At 39.0% G+C, this 17562-nt stretch overlaps 1 protein-coding gene and 1 long non-coding RNA gene across 3 annotated transcripts in view; one reads left to right on the top strand and one right to left on the bottom strand.

Annotated features, from left to right (window-relative positions):
• LOC133629857 (cadherin-12-like) overlaps positions 1–17562 on the top strand; it is a 312919-nt gene that overhangs the window by 55018 nt on the left and 240339 nt on the right. The gene's annotated exons all lie outside the window — the stretch shown is intronic.
• Positions 11900–17562, bottom strand: part of LOC133629861 (uncharacterized) — an 87603-nt gene continuing 81940 nt past the window's right edge. The window contains exon 6 of one of the 2 annotated variants that reach the window (XR_009821137.1): positions 11900–12062. This is a non-coding gene — a long non-coding RNA (uncharacterized LOC133629861). Of the gene's footprint in view, positions 12063–14617; positions 15032–17562 lie in introns of those variants that run through there. The other variant, XR_009821138.1, reaches the window with a different exon arrangement.

A 17562-nucleotide genomic window follows, 5' to 3' on the forward strand; every position in this document is an offset into this window, starting at 1 on the left:
CAAATATATTTAGTCGGAAAAGATTAAGCATTTTATTAACGTATATTATTTCCGGGATTTTGCGGGCCATCCGAAATAATGTGGTGGGCTAGATTTAGCCCCCGGGCCTTGAGTTTGACATATGTGCTTTAAACCAATAAAAATACAAAAAAAAGTGCCCAGGCAAAACTTTGGACAGCCTTAGTTCATAGAAAATGTTTTAGTGTCTTACTGTATATGAAAAAAACAGTACCAAAGTTGATTTTACGGTAAAAAACTTAACCGTAAAATCTGTGGTCAATTTTACAGTCTACAATTTGATTGATATTTTTTTTGGAAATCAATCAATACATTAATCAATATTTATTTATATAGCCCTAAATCACAAGTGTCTCAAAGGGCTGCAGAAGCCACAACGACATCCGCGGTACAGAGCCCACATAAATCATAAGTCAAGCAGATATTTAAGTGCAGTATTTATCTTTATTTTAACAAAAAATATGTTTGGAATATAATATTTTGATTTTGATGATATTGAATTTTAAAATATATGCAATTGCATGCAGTACATGAGTTTTAATGTCAAAAGGGAAAGAACAAATATATTTAGTCGGAAAAGATTAAGCATTTTATTAACGTATATTATTTCCGGGATTTTGCGGGCCATCTGAAATAATGTGGTGGGCTAGATTTAGCCCCCGGGCCTTGAGTTTGACATATGTGCTTTAAACCAATAAAAATACAAAAAAAGCGCCCAGGCAAAACTTTGGACAGCCTTAGTTCATAGAAAATGTTTTAGTGTCTTACTGTATATGAAAAAAACAGTACCATAGTTGATTTTACGGTAAAAAACTTAACCGTAAAATATGTGGTCAATTTTACAGTCTAAAATTTGATTGATAATCTTTTTGGAAATCAATCAATACATCAATCAATGTTTATTTATATAGCCCTAAATCACAAGTGTCTCAAAGGGCTGCAGAAGCCACAACGACATCCGCGGTACAGAGCCCACATAAATCATAAGTCAAGCAGATATTTAAGTGCAGTATTTATCTTTATTTTACCAAAAAATATGTTTGGAATATAATATTTTGATTTTGATGATATTGAATTTTAAAATATATGCAATCGCATGCAGTACATGAGTTTTAATGTCAAAAGGGAAAGAACAAATATATTTAGTCGGAAAAGATTAAGCATTTTATTAACGTATATTATTTCCGGGATTTTGCGGGCCATCTGAAATAATGTGGTGGGTTAGATTTAGCCCCCGGGCCTTGAGTTTGACACATGTGCTTAAAACCAACAAAAATACCAAAAAAGGTGCCCAGGCAAAACTTTGGACAACCTTAGTTCATAGAAAATAAAACAGTGTGATTAAAACAACGACTTAGAGAACAGGGGCCGTACTTATCAAGCTTCTTAGAATTACTCCTAAGAAGTCTGCTAAGAGTTGACTTAAGAGTAAATAAATTATTCGCTGAAAGCTGCACTTAAAAGTTAGTTATCAAGCGTCTTACTCACACTTTCAGCGAAGTGTAGGACTGAATCTTAAGTGTCACACTCAGAGCTGAATTACGACATTGCTATGTGCCGTAAACGGAATTTTAGGTGACGTCATTTCTGTGTCCATAGAAATGACCAATCACGGAAGGGAATCCGTTGTCTAAGAATAAAGAAATATCTTGGAAATATTTAAGTGGACAATGGGAGTGTATATTTTGACAATAAACTACAAAATAATACAAAACAAATTAGTCCCCGCCGGCACTCACGCTACCGCTCCCTCTCTTCTATCGCCCACACACTCACTGACGTCACTCACCTCACGGCCACACACATACGCTACTGTCATAACATTTTCTTTCCAATTCATTAATTAGGCAACTAATTTGAAACTGGTGTGGGTGGCTCTATATATACTAGCCCACTGCAGACACATGCAGAAATCAACAAGGAATCGAAAAGTATTAAATCTGTGACAAAAATAATATCCGCTCTGTCTAAACGATACCGTTTGATCAGCTGCTCGTCATCAAAAAAACCAAAACATTGTTCCGTTCCCTGAACGTTCGCGCACGTCTCTCTCGCCTCAGTGCCATCCCCTGCTGGCAACTCCTAACCACTTAAGACACCTCTGAAGGTCTCTTAAATATCGTGGAGAGTAGGAGGGATTCTTAGACTTAAGAACGTTGATAAAAAGCTTTTATTCTTAAGTTTGAGAGTAGGACTAAATTTCGCAAATTCTCAGGACTTAAGTGTAAAATGGCACTCTAAGAAGCTTGATAAGTACGGCCCCAGGTTGTTAATGTTCTTCTGCCTCACACAATGTAAACAAGATAAGCCAATTTAATTATCAGCATTTTTTTTTTTTCCCCAATTAACAAGGACAATTGTTGTGGTTCTGTCAATTTCGTAACCGGATTGATTTTCTTCTCCTGGCTTTCATTTTTCCCGTCCTCATTGTTAGTTTGCTTCGTTGTCAAAGGAACAGAAAGTCAGCATTTAGAAGAAGAAAAAAAAAAAGAGAAAAAAAAACCAAACAAAAAAAACCTCAGGTGTTTTTCACAGGCTTCACACACGTACAAAAAGCATGTCGCCCGGCGCCCGTGTTCAATCAGCGACATCTTTGCCAGCGCAACTAAGTCAACACGATAAGCAGTCGGCGGCGGAGATCACATTTCCTTGCCTGAGTCGGAGGCGAGGAAGGCGTCTCTATACTGGCTGGCGCGCGCGCTCTGCCAGGAGCGTCGTCCCTCGCTGGAGAAAAAGGGACACTTCCCCATTTGCATTTAGATGACTGCGGTAATAGAAAAAAAGAAAGAAAAAAAGCACAGTGATGAATCTCGGCACGGAGGGGAGGCTAATGTGCTTGTATTTGGAATAAAAGTGCAAAATTAAACACTCTGGTGTGAATCAGGATGGAAGGATGCAGCTGGAGAACGTTTTTGACGATGGCGGCGATTGCAGCGTCTCGTCTTCCGGCGCCAGCGCTTCGTCAAAAACAACAACGAGCAGGTGCGCGCCTGAGCAACAGGTGGCGCTGAACATTTATATAAGGACAGCACCCATTGTTTTGCCTTATATGGGAAAGTGTCCCCAGTTAAGATGGCCGGCGCTTTCCCATATAAGGCAATCAATTTCTACGCGGTTTACTTCATTGTCATCGTAAAAACATGTAAGCACAATGTGCCGGTGTTCTGGCGGGACGTGCTCCCCATTGTATCCACGCCTTGCATCTGCGCATGTGTATGAATCCAAGGAATGCCGAAATGTAACTGGAGGACAGAACTTTCCTCCAGAAGGTCTTATTTTTGTCCATGTGATGTCAGATGAAACAATGCCCAGCAATATGTTTGGAGGAGAAAAGGTGAGGCCTTTAGTCCCAGGAACACCATACCTCCCGTCAAGCATGGTGGTGGTAGTATTATGCTCTCGGCCTGTTTGGCTGCCAATGAAACTGGTGCTTTACGGAGAGTAAATGGGACAATGAAAAAGGAGGATTACCTCCAAATTCTTCAGAACAACCTAAAATCATCAGCCCGGAGGTTGGGTATTGGGCGCAGTTGGGTGTTCCAACAGGACAATGACCCCAAACACACGTCAAAAGTGGTAAAGGAATGGCTAAATCAGGCTAGAATGAAGGTTTTAGAATGGCCTTCCCAAAGTCCTGACTTTAAACGTGTGGACAATGCTGAAGAAACAAGTCCATGTCAGAAAACCAACAAATTCAGCTGAATTGCACCAATTTTGTCAAGAGGAGTGGTCAAAAATTCAACTAGAAGCTTGCCCGGTAGCTTGTGGATGGCTACCAAAAGCACCTTATTGCAGTGAAACTTGCCAAGGGACATGTAACCAAATATTAACATTGCTGTATGTATACTTTTGACCCAGCAGATTTGGTCACATTTTCAGTCGACCCATAATAAATTTGTAAAACAACCATGATTGTAAACTCAAGACAGCCATGACATTATGTCCTTTACAAGTGTATGTAAACTTTTGACCACGACTGTATTTGTCTTTCTTAACCATAGGGCCGCGAGCTCTGCCTAGAGGGCCACCATATAAAATGTGTTCCTCAGCAGTACTCACTTGTAATGCAATTTTCCACCACTAGTGGCAGTAAAGTCAATATCAAACAAACAGAAAAAGTCTGGCGCTAAAGTCATAGAGAAGGTTCTTAAGCGCAAAAGATATGACAAAAGTGGTAAAGCTGTATTTTCATTTTTTCATTTTAGTTTTATTTACAATTTAGGTAAACATATTTTTTAGTAATTAAGTGTTCGTATTTTAGAACAAGATAATTGTACGTAAATGATTTTTTCCGGCAATTATTAATGAGTCCCTTATAGTGTTGTCCCGATACCAACATTTTGGTAACGGTACCAATATTATTTTGATACTTTTCGGTACTTTTCTAAATAAAGGGGACCACAAAAGATGGCATTATTGGCTTTAGTTTAACAACAAATCTTAGGTTACATTAAACATATGTTTCTAATTGCAAGTTTGTCCTTAAATAAAATAGTACCGGTGCTTTTCAGAGGCGGTATTGTATCAAATGTGATTCATTAGTATTGCGGTACTATACTAATACCGGTATACCGTACAACACTAGTCCCTTATTATGCATGATATTTTGATTTGTACTGATTTTTGTTATCAGCCAAATAAATAATAATATTTGTGATTGACACACGCTTTCATAACATTTGACAAGGTTGTACACTGTAAGTAGGTTGGATGTAATTATTGAATATGATTAAAATCAACAGTAAGAGGAGTAAGTCAGTGTTAATATTTGGGTGGGCCCCGGGCCCCTGAGGTCGAAAAGAATGAGAACCCCTGATTTAATATCCATGTTTCACACTACAACTGTACGATTTATTAGGTTATGGATTCAAGCGAAAATGTCAACAATCAAGTGTTGCAAGGCATGCTGGGAGCACTTTTGGTTTTCCGGCAAAAAACTAAAACAATTATAAAATAAATCACATATTCAATTATAGAGTGAACTATAGCATTATTTATGGCACGGATGTGATGTTGTTCGTTGATGTGAAATTAGGTTTCCACATTTTTCTTGGATTCATATGCAAGCTCAGATGCAGTGGGGGGGCATGTTTCGCCACAACACCGGCACAACTAAATTGCCCCTATTTGCTTATGCTTACTGTAAGCACACAACTCAAAGGGGGCTACCATATCTAGTTGTATCTCCATCCATCCATATTCTACCGCTTGTCCCTCTCGGGGTGGGTGGGTGGTGCTGGAGCCTATCCCAGCTGCGTTGCAGGGCCAACACAGATAGACAGACAACATTCACACTCACTATCTATCTATCTATCTATCTATCTATCTATCTATCTATCTATCTATCTATCTATCTATCTATCTATCTATCTATCTATCTATATTCACACACTAAGGCCAATTTAGTGTTGCCAATCAACCTATCCCCAGGTGGGAGGAAGCCCGGAGTACCCGGAGGGAACCCACGCAGTCACGGGGAGAACATGCAAACTCCACACAGAAAGACTTCGAGCCCGGGAATTGAACCCGGACAGGCTAACCTCCTCCAACCTCCGAGGACAAAGCTACGAACAATGGGAGACCAGGCATTCTGCTCCGTCACTCCCAGTCTGTGGAACGCTCTCCCTGACCACCTGAGGGCACCACAGACCGTGGATGCTTTTAAAAAAGGCTTAAAAACCCTTCTTTTAAAAAAAAAAAAAAGCCTTGTTTTAGATATATGCATACTAGTTTTAGCTATTTGGCTGTTTTATTTTGTATTTATTTTTTATCTTTTTATTTGTATTTTATTATTTTTTTAATACACTGTAGCACTTTGAGGTTGTTTACTCAATGTAAAGTGCTTTTTACAAATACAATCTATTATTATTATTATTAACCCAGGACCTTAATATTGCGAGGCACATTCACTAACCCCTGTTTCACAGAGTTCTATCTATGGCACACAATTTTTACTCTTTATACTGAGTTTGGAAACCTTGATAAAAAAAGACCAAAAAAATTATTGAGAAAATACAAATATTGTCCTAATCACTCTTGTATCAATCATATACTGATACTGCCCTTGGTGTCGACGTCACCAGTTTATGGATCACTTTGATTGCTTTCTTACGTGTCGTTATCCTATCTCTAAATCGTATTAATTGTGTGAACGAGTGGGCATTCACACATATAGGATTCTACACCAAAAAAATACTCAATTTATTATTATTATTCCACCGCAAAAGATTGCTGGAGGCCACAGCCCACATTTTTTATCCGATCGGAACCATTAGAGTATCAAAAACGTCGGCTCGACCGTGAGCTCCCAAAAATAATACAAACAAATATATATCCAGAGTTACCCAGAATCCCCAGCTTTCCGGGACAGTTTTCCCGTTGAAAATGAATGGGCCATTTGTCGAACTTGCACAAGTCCCACATTTCTCAACCGATTCGAGTTGTTCCACCATCCACACACTCATCTCACCTTGGACAATCAAACTATGATTTTCCAAGTTAAAAAAAATTCCAGGAATTCACGGTTTTCGAAAGCCCTATTTTCACCTCTTTGTAGAAAGTTTTCAAAGTCCACATTTTTCCAGCCGTTTCCCATCATACCACTTTTAAAACATTCCTTTTAGTTATGACAACAAATGCTCCTCCGTATAATTTCCTGGTTTTCCCGAAATTCCAGGATTTCAAATTCAAACTGTTACTACGTCAACATTTTTCTAACGTTTCAAAACATTCCAAAACAATCCTATTCATATGTTTGGGGACAATTGTGCTAGTATCAATGTTTTCAAACATTCCTGGATTTCCAAAATTCTCAAATTTCCAGGAAATTCCCATTCAAATGAATGGACGTGTTCATAGTTCTACTGTGCCCTAAATTATCCAAAATAGGCGCCATTTTTTAACCTGATTCCAACCTTTCAACCATCCACCCACACTACACTTCCGTTACATTGAACACAAAACATGTTTTCCTTTTCAAAAAATTCCCGATTTTCACGGATTTTTTTCCCCATTGAAATGCATGGCCGTTATACAATCTACTGCATATCCCACACGTTTAATTTGATTCCACCATCCAGACATTTTACTCACCCTGGACATTCAAGTCAGCATGTTTCCCGGTTCCCAAAAATTCCCTAATTGCCCCAAATTACCAGGAATTCCCCCCTCCCCATTGAAAATTAATGGGCATATCGGCGTATCAGCGGTTCATGTCCTACCGTAATTGCAAATTTGAGCCTACTTGTTAATTTCCTTTTAATATCTGCTAACGTTCTGATAAAACGTGCTTCCATCGACACTTTTTAAACTTCACCAAACATTTATTTCTTTGTGTTGTTTCAAGTTAGCTTAGCATTTAGCTTAAATATTGGCGTTGCTCGCTGCAAATTTGAGCCTACTTGTTAATTTCCTTTTAATATCTGCTAACGTTCTGCTAAAACGTGCTTCCATCGACACTTTTTAAACTTCACCATACATTTATTTCTTGGTGTTGTTTCAAGTTAGCTTAGCAGTTAGCTTAAATATTGGCGTTGCTTGCTTTCGGTGCGCAACATGTTTCGCCCTCCAGTGATAATGGTACATGATAATGGTAATTACGATACTAAGACATGCAGTTTATTTGCCGTACTGGAGGCGATTATTGTTAACTAAGAAGAGCGGCTCCACACTGTGTATGGATAAATATTATTAGCTTTTAGCTGCTTGTCAGCCAGTGTGGATCGGCTTTTGCGATCGGCATTAAAAGGCATTAATAGCGATCACATCATTTTTTCACGGAACTCGGCCCATATAGCTGATTGATAGCTAATCAATTGGCACATCCCTATAATTGCGGGTGGTGGCGTACATGCTACACTTACGTCCGTATAGACGTCATATTATCCCGCACAAACGAACAATCTCCCTCATTTGTTCTGCCTTTTTCAACCTCGCCATCCCAACAAATCATCCTCCGAGTTTACAAAGCCAAGGCATCCCGTTTTATCCCACTTGAAAGTCAGAGTTCCGCACAAAATGGCTCCCAACCTCCAAATAGTGGCCACTTTTGCTGTTTCCTTTAAGTGGTCTCTAAAGACAGGTGTAACTGTGCAATGCAACTATTGTCCAAACATAATAAATGTTGTATATCATACAAAACAACATAATATTAATAAGAGGACACACACATTACACTCATTTTAGAACGTGGAGCAAAGCCTGTTGGTTTCCCCCCCTTTAACAGGCCTGATGCAATAATGCGCTGCATCAACCGGGCAGTGAAAATAAAAATAAAAGGGCACAGTCTGTTTGAACCGCTGCCATCAGACAGACGGTATAGGGTAATAAAAACAAAAACTAGCAGACTGAAAAACTAAAAATGTTGAATGTTAAAAAACGGTGTGCAATTTTGAATTGTGAGACTGCCAAATGTTTCTGTTCCTCATTGTGAATACTGACTTTTGAATAACAAACATATGTCATACTGTAACTGAATGTGAGGGAGTATGTGTGTTTATGACGATTATTCATTATTAGTAGAGATGTCCGATAATGGCTTTTTTGCCGATATCCGATATTGTCCAACTCTTAATTACCGATTCCGATATCAACCGATACCGATATGTACAGTCGTGGAATTAACACATTATTATGCCTAATTTGGTTGTGATGCCCCGCTGGATGTAACAAGTTTTTCCAAAATAAATCAACTCAAGTTATGGAAAAAAGTGCCAACATGGCACTGCCATATTTATTATTGAAGTCACAAAGTGCATTATTTTTTTTGACGTGCCTCAAAACAGCAGCTTGGAATTTGGGACATGCTCTCCCTGAGAGAGCATGAGGAGGTTGAGGTGGGGTAGCGGGGGGTGTATATTGTAGCGTCCCGGAAGAGTCAGTGCCGCAAGTGGTTCGGGGTATTTGTTCTGTTGTGTTACGGTGCGGATGTTCTCCCGAAATGTGTTTGTCATTCTTGTGTGGTGTGGGTTCACAGTGTGGCGCATATTTGTAACAGTGTTAAAGTTGTTTATACGTCCACCCTCAGTGTGACCTGTATGGCTGTTGACCAATTATGCGTTGCATTCACTTGTGTGTGTGAAAAGCCGTAGATCAGGGGTGCCCACACTTTTTCTGCAGGCGAGCTACTTTTCAATTGACCAAGTCGAGGGGATCTACCTCATTCATATATATCACTTATATTTATTTATTAATGAAAGAGACGTTTTTGTTAACAAGTTAAAGGTGTTTAATGATAATACAAGCATGTTTAACACATATAGATTCCTTTCTTTCATGAAGACAAGAAAATAAGTTGGTGTATTACCTGATTCTGATGACTTGCATTGATTGGATTCAGACAGTGGTGATGATAACGTCCACATTTTCAAATGGAGAGAAAAAAATACCACATGAAAGTGGTTGGTTTTTGGCATCTTATTTGTCCAGCTTCCATACTCGTTTTTACACACTTTACAATAAATATATTGACGGCAAACTCCGTGTCTTGCTAGCTTGTGCACGCCAGCTTTCCGAGACTCTTATTTTGTTAGCGCAGGCAGGATGAAGCAGCGCTTTTATTGTGAAGATAGGAACTGTGCAGTCGGTCTTTAGAGTTTTGACGGCGTGAGAGTCTGTTGAAATAAAAAGTGTTTCCCAACTAATTTTTTCTTAATAATCTCACAAGACCCTCGAGTGCCGCAAATGTCAATAAAGTGACGTATTGGGGAAGATTGATGAGCGCTCATTTTTACGTCTATTTTTTTATTCTGTATCGGAAGTAGCGTGACGTCACCGAGGAAGGGCTACTCACATTTCCCCATTGTTTACACCAGCAGCGAGAGAGATTCGGACCAAGAAAGCGACGATTACCCCATTAATTTGAGCGAGGATGAAAGATTTGTGGATGAGGAAAGTGAGAGTGAAAGACTACAGTGCAGGATGTATCTTTTTTCACTCTGACCGTAACTTAGGTACAAGGGTTCATTGGATTCCACACTTTCTCCTTTTTCTATTGTGGATCACGGATATGTATTTTAAACCACCTCGGATACTATATCCTCTTGAAAATGAGAGTCGAGAACGCGAAATGGACATTCACAGTGACTTTTATCTCCACGACAATACATCGGCGAAGCTCTTTAGCTACTGAGCTAACGTGATAGCATCGGGCTCAAATGCAGATAGAAACAAAATAAATAAACCCTTGACTGGAAGGATAGACAGAAGATCAACAATACTATTAAACCATGGACATGTAAATACACGGTTAATAATTTCCAGCTTGGCGAAGCTTAACAATGCTGTTGCTAACGACGCCATTTAAGCTAACTTAGCTACGGGACGGCGGCGGCGGCGGGCGTTTTAGCTTTCGACGACACCCCGGCCGCCATCAGAGTCGGCAAGAAACATATATTTCCCCAAAGTTACGTACGTGACATGCACATAGCGACACGCACGTACGGGCAAGCGATCAAATGTTTGGAAGCCAAAGCTGTACTCACGGTAGCGCGTCTGCTATCCACCTCAAAGTCCTCCTGGTTGTGTTGCTGTAGTCCGCCGCTAATACACCGATCGCACCTACAGCTTTCTTCTTTGCAGTCTCCATTGTTCATTAAACAAATTGCAAAAGATTCACCAACACAGATGTCCAGAATACTGTGGAATTTTGGGATGAAAACAGAGTGTTTTGTATTGGATTCAATAGGTCCGAATACTTCCGTATCAACCATTGATGTCACGTGCATACATCATCATACATAGACGTTTTCAAACGGAAGTGTGGCGGGAAATTTAAAATTGCACTTTATAAGTTAACCCGGCCTTATTGGCATATGTTGCAATGTTAAGATTTCATCATTGATATATAAACTATCAGACTGTGTGGTCGGTAGTAGTGGGTTTCAGTAGGCCTTTAAAAAGTCATACATTTTACTTATTGAAACCGATACCCATAGTTTCCGATATTACATTTTAAAGCATTTATCGGCCGATAATATCGGCAGCCCGATATTATCGGACATCCCTAATTATTAGGTATTGTTTTTTTATCGTACCTCACCGATGGAGGATTTGTACATTTTCAGAATGTGCTTGTTCTATTTTTAAACAAAGAAAAAAATCTGAAGTTGTCTTTATTTTTAATTTATCGTGATTTTACCAGTCTGGCCCACTTGGGAGTAGATTTTTCTCCATGTGGGCCCCCCACCTAAAATGAGTTTGACACCCCTGCATTAAAAAGACAAACATATGTGTTCTTGCCTTACGTGAGGATTGTGAATGATATGCAAAATGTGCAGTTCCCTTTGACACTACCGTTCAAAAGTTTGGGGTCACATTGAAATGTCCTTATTTTTGAAGGAAAAGCACTGTACTTTTCAATGAAGATAACTTTAAACTAGTCTTAACTTTAAAGAAATACACTCTATACATTGCTAATGTGGTAAATGACTATTCTAGCTGCAAATGTCTGGTTTTTGGTGCAATATCTACATGGGTGTATAGAGGCCCATTTCCAGCAACTATCCCTCCAGTGTTCTAATGGTATAATGTGTTTGCTCATTGGCTCATAAGGCTAATTGATGATTAGAAAACCCTTGTGCAATCATGTTCACACTTCTGAAAACAGTTTAGCTCGTTACAGAAGCTACAAAACTGACCTTCCTTTGAGCAGATTGAGTTTCTGGAGCATCACATTTGTGGGGTCAATTAAACGCTCAAAATGGCCAGAAAAAGAGAACTTTCATCTGAAACTCGACAGTCTATTCTTGTTCTTAGAAATGAAGGCTATTCCACAAAATTGTTTGGGTGACCCCAAACTTTTGAACGGTAGTGTAAGTGCTGTAAATTCATTGTCCAACTTCACTCACTGTGACGACGCCAGAGGACTTTTTTAGGACCTCTGGAATGCTGTCATCTTTCCATCAGGTTCATCCCGAGCCGAAACAAACGATTTAACGGCCGCCAAGATTTTTTCCAGCGAGTGCGAGACGAGGACGCCGCCGTCCGTCACGAAGTCTGCGAGGTTTACTTTTCGAAGCTCGGTTGTCAAGATCTCCTCCGGAGAGCTGAGGAGGCGGAAATAGCACAGGTCAGATTCCGCATGCTAGGTGTTCGCCATGGCAACGGGGTAAACGGATGGAGAGACGGGGTTTTCGTCGTCGCGGCTGCCAGCGCGCCAATTAGCACGCGAGGTGGAAGTCGACGTAAGGAAGGCATTTTGTTACGTTATGTGAGCATATTTGTGATATCTGTCGTAAATGATGAAGATGGTAACGAGGTTTTAAATGTTGCATCGTTGGCAGCGGGATGTGGTCGTAACCTGACAAGCAGCCGGCAGGTGGTCGTGACCCACATGCAGTTGTCCGATGTAATGGACTGATAATAGGTGCAGCTGATGGCTGCCTCATGCGGCTTTCCCCCCCCCCCCCCCAATGATCCCACCTGAGTGGATGCGCATTAAAATAAAGGGTGTGTGTGGGAGCCAGCCTGACTTACAACCTCACAGGCCTATCTGACAGTGGGGAGTAAGGGGTGTGTGGGTGGGTGTGTTTGTGTGTGTGTGTGTGTCGTTCAAACCCCGCTGTGTTGGTTTGAACGACAAAAAAAAATAAAAATAAAAGGAAGAAAACGCCTCTGGGTGTGAATTTTTTGCAGTTGTTGCTGTGCGTCATTAGCGTGTGCAGAGGAAGATATTATAACGAGGCCAGATAGCACACCTTGCATTGTGGGGGGAAAAAAAGCATGTTGTATTTCTACATTTCGTCACACAATCGTCAAATGGGAGCACATGCAAAAGTCGCAGCGCCTTTTTTAAAAAAATTTTAAGCCTGGCTTTGTACCGTAGACACATCAAAAAAGAGAATTCACAGCATAATAATGTACAATATGTTTTTTGGGGGGAACAATGTTGAGTGCAAATGTGATTATTTCGGCGCGCACATCATCCAAATACAATTTGTATAAATGTTTATAAATGATTTTTTTTCAATATTTTCTTTATTTCAATCATTGTATTCAAGCATGCATTATTTTTGTTTACAAAAAAAATGTAATTAACTCAATAAATAACCACAACTATAGTAAAAGTGCATTGTTTACAAAAATGTAACCCTTGAAAATAATCATAAACATAATGTATTTTGTATTTAGTGCATATCAGTAATAATAATAATAATAATAATAATAATAATAATAATAATAATAATAGATTAACATGACAATAAATACATCATAAACTAATAATAATAATAATAATAATTAGTACTGGCAGTGGCAATACTATTAATACCTTGTTTTGTAAGTTTTATTAATATTTATTATTAAATAATATTTACATGATTAATAGATAAGTATCAGAATAAATCAATGATAACAATTATTACTACTAGTAAAGGCAAAACTAAGAATATATTGTTGAATTTAAAAAAATAATTAATAATTATGATTATAATAATATTATAATTAATAATAACACTAATTATAAATATTTATTTTTTAGATAATCATTATTTATGTGTTTAATATTTGTTTACTTACTATGGTACGGTATATGAATTATTTAATATTTATTTAGTCACTCTTCTGTTACAGACAACAAGGACATGGGATAAAATTGCTATGATATGAAAAGGGGTAGGATTAAATACATTCTGCTTCTTCCTACTCCTTTTCGGACATGCTGTGATGAAACAACTGTAAATATGTGATGCATTACATTGCATCGTATGCATGTTCGAAATACACTGAAACTGAGGGACAAACGGTAGACAATGGATGAATGGATGAACTGAACTAAATAATAACTCAATAATATTGATATTTATTTTTACTATAAGTACTGGCAATACTATTAATTCATTGTTTTATACATACCATTGTATTATTAAATCATTTAATCATACTGTTATTATTTATGATATATCAATTGTACTGCTAATGATAATGATGACAAAAAATAATGAGTAGTATTTTTAATAATAAAAATAATATAAATGATAATGATAATAATAAATAACATTGTGATACATTAATAGTGAATTCATAATAAATATTATCACAACTACTAGTGGCAATACAAGTATTATACTGTTTAAAAAAATATTGTTTTATAGTAGTAGTAATATTGACACATTATTTTTTTGCACATTTTAATTTGAACAATTACAAATTCTAAAAAAAATATCTGTTATAATCACGGTACAGTAAAAATAAAAAATACATAGATCTAAAAAGATGAGGTTTAATTGACAAAACCAATGCTAATTATCGTCAATCCAATTATGCGATCAATCAGAGAACTTTTGTCAGCCGCTGACCTTGAACGTCTCCATGAGCCAACTGTTGATGTTGTGTCGCCTCTTTAATCAGGACGCCACATTACAGCTGCTGTCGAGCTGTCATTAGCTCCCGTCTAACAACACACACGCGCACTATCCCGACCATTACGACCGCCATTACTCCGCCGCATTGCCACTTCCGCCTTCTCATCTAATTAGACGTTGCTAAATGTTGAACAGATAAAAAACTGTGGCGAACCAGTCGGCCCTCTTGTAGATTTACAGTCCAGATGAGCAGATGGCAATAAATTAGATATGAGGAGGGGCTGGGGCTAAAGAGGTGGTGGGGGGCTCACTATCAGTGAAGGAAAATCAACCTGCCGCCCTGACGACGAGGTGCCAGAATCCATTTTTAATCAGCAGCGAGAGGACTTGGCGAACACTTTCTCTCCTTTTGTATGTGAAAGTTCAGATGTCCTAAATAATGAAAGTCTCAAATTCCAGCCTGCTCTCGTTATTTGAACAGGTCGTCTTTCATTTATTCAAAAAAAAAAAAAAAAAGAAGAAGAAGTGATTATTAAATATTAACACACTGCTACAAAAAAGGCTATTAAAGGTCACCGTCAAGGCCGAGGAGCACTTTTTCACTTACTAGCCTATTTCTGCTACTATTGTCCTGTCCAATTGGCCTTCAAGGTCCAGAAGGTACTCGATGTGACACTTGGGTCGCATCTTGTCCTGATCCCCAGGTGCAGACACTATGACAAAAAAAAAGACGAGTGCAGCTGGGAATGCACTCGAAGCACAGGGAAAGCCATGCCGTACAAAACAAAAGGAAACCGGCTTTGAAGTGAACTTAACGGGATTCTGGAAGACGACAACAGTTTACAAACATGAAGCATTCACAGAAAAATGTTCCAACTAAATATGCAGCAAAAGCTGAACCGAACGAGACTGCAATGCAAACAAAGTGAAAATGTTGCTACGACCACAAACAGGTAGTGGGAAATAAAAATTAAGAGCGCAAGTTACAAAACCCAAAACCAGCGAAGTTGGCACGTTGTGTAAATCGTGAATAAAAACAGAATACAATGATGCAAATCCTTATATGATGCAAATCCTTATATTCAAATAGACTGCAAAGACAAGGATACTTAACATTCAAACTGGGAAACGTTGTTATTTTGTGCAAATGTTAGCTCATTTGGAATTTCATGGCTGCAACGTGTTTCAAAAAAGCTGGCACAAGTGCCAAAAAAGACTGAGGAAGTTGAGGAATGCTCATCAAACACTTATTTGGAACATCCCACAGGTGAACAGGCTAAATGGGAACAAAGTGGGTGCCATGAAATGCTCAGTCTTTCACAAAGAAGGATGAGGCGAGGGTCACCACTTTGTGAACAAATGCGTGAGCAAATTGTCGAACAGTTTAAGAACAACATTTCTCAACGAGCTATTGCAAGGAATTTAGGGATTTCACCATCTACGGTCCTTAATATCATCACAAGTTTCAAAGAATCTGGAGAAATCACTGCACGTAAAAGGCAAGGTCGAAAACCAACATTGAATGCCCGTGACCTTCGATACCTAAGGCGGTACTGCATCAAAAAGCGACATCAGTGTGTAAAGGATATCACCACATGGGCTCAGGAACACTTCATAAAACCACTGTCAGTAACTACAGTTTGTCGCTACATCTGTAAGTGCAAGTTAAAACTCTACTATGCAAAGCGAAAGCCATTTATCAGCAACACCCAGAAACGCCGCCGGCTTCGCCGGGCTCGTGCTCATCTAAGATGGACTGATGCAAAATTGTTCTGTGGTCTGACGAGTCCCCATTTCAAACTGTTTTTGGAAACCGTGGACGTCGTGTCCTCTGGACCAAAGAGGAAAAGAACCATCCGGATTGTTATAGGCGCAAAAATCAAAAGCCAGCATCTGTTATGGTATGGGGGTGTATCAGTGCCCAAGGCATGGGTAACTTACACATCTGTGAAGGCACCATTAATGCTGAAAGGTACATACAGGTTTTGGAGCAACATATGTTGCCATCCAAGCAATGTGTTTTTCACAGACGCCCCTGCTTATTTCAGCAAGACAATGCCAAGCCACATTATGCACGTGTTACCAACAGCGTTGCTTCATAGTAAAAAAGTGCGGGTACTAGACTGGCCTGCCTGTAGTCCAGACCTGTCTCCCATTGGAAATGTGTAGCACATTATGAAGCCTAAAATACCACAACGGGCTGTTGAACAACTTAAGCTGTACATCAAGCAAGAATGGGAAATATGAATATTAAATAACGACAAATAAAGATAGAATACTATTAACCATAACATGTAAGTGTAAAAAAACAACAACATTATGATTTGTACATTTTCAGAAGGTGCTTGTTCTATTTTTAAACAAAGAAAACACTCTGAAGTTGTCTTTATTTTTAAGTTATCGTGTCGGCCCACTCGAGAGTAGATTTTTCGAAATTGCAATTGTTTACGTGGCGTACAGTAGGTGTCCCAATACATTTGCAAGTGTGAACATGTTATATATTAGATGTGATATTCCACTGTCTACACACAGCGTGCTTGGGAAGCGGCATAGAGCGCAGACAATGACTCATGTGACGTTATTCATGTTGCTTTGGTTGTGCGCTGGCGGCCTTCATGCACGAGATCACGGCTAACAAGTCGACTTCCAACATGTCGGCCGTCAATGTAACACTTGTCGCTCCGCGTGAGGAGCGAGGAGTTGTGCTGAGTTGCTACTTTTCATTAGGTTACTTCCACCCACTCTCCCCCCCCCCCCCCCCCCCCCCCGAAGGCTTCACTGATATTAAAGTGTTCTCGGGCCTCGGCGGTGCAGAGTCTTCACAGCCGCTCTCATCATCCAGGAGCGGAGGGCAATATTGTTTGAATCGTTTTTAGACACGGCGACTTTGCGAGAGAGGCATCGACTGTTTTCACGCTCTGGAAGCACAACATCGGATTTTATTCAGCTTTACATTGGTGAACATCACCTTTTTCATTGTGTCTCCAAGGGCTTTTCCTGCCTGGATTTATTGCACACAATGAAACTGTCTTTTTAACAATAAATGTCTGTTATTTATGCGTGCATTCATATTAATATGTGCCAATTTCATGATAACTGCAACACATTCCATGCAATATTTGCCTTTACAGTATTTAAATATATATGAACACCATTATAATATTGCATTGAATTCTACACTAATATATTCATTACATTTGTTTGGAATTATTTTACTCAGATGTTTACTTATTTCATTTTTAGA

This window comes from Entelurus aequoreus, linkage group LG15, assembly GCF_033978785.1.
Source record: "Entelurus aequoreus isolate RoL-2023_Sb linkage group LG15, RoL_Eaeq_v1.1, whole genome shotgun sequence".
Classification (NCBI taxonomy): domain Eukaryota; kingdom Metazoa; phylum Chordata; class Actinopteri; order Syngnathiformes; family Syngnathidae; genus Entelurus; species Entelurus aequoreus.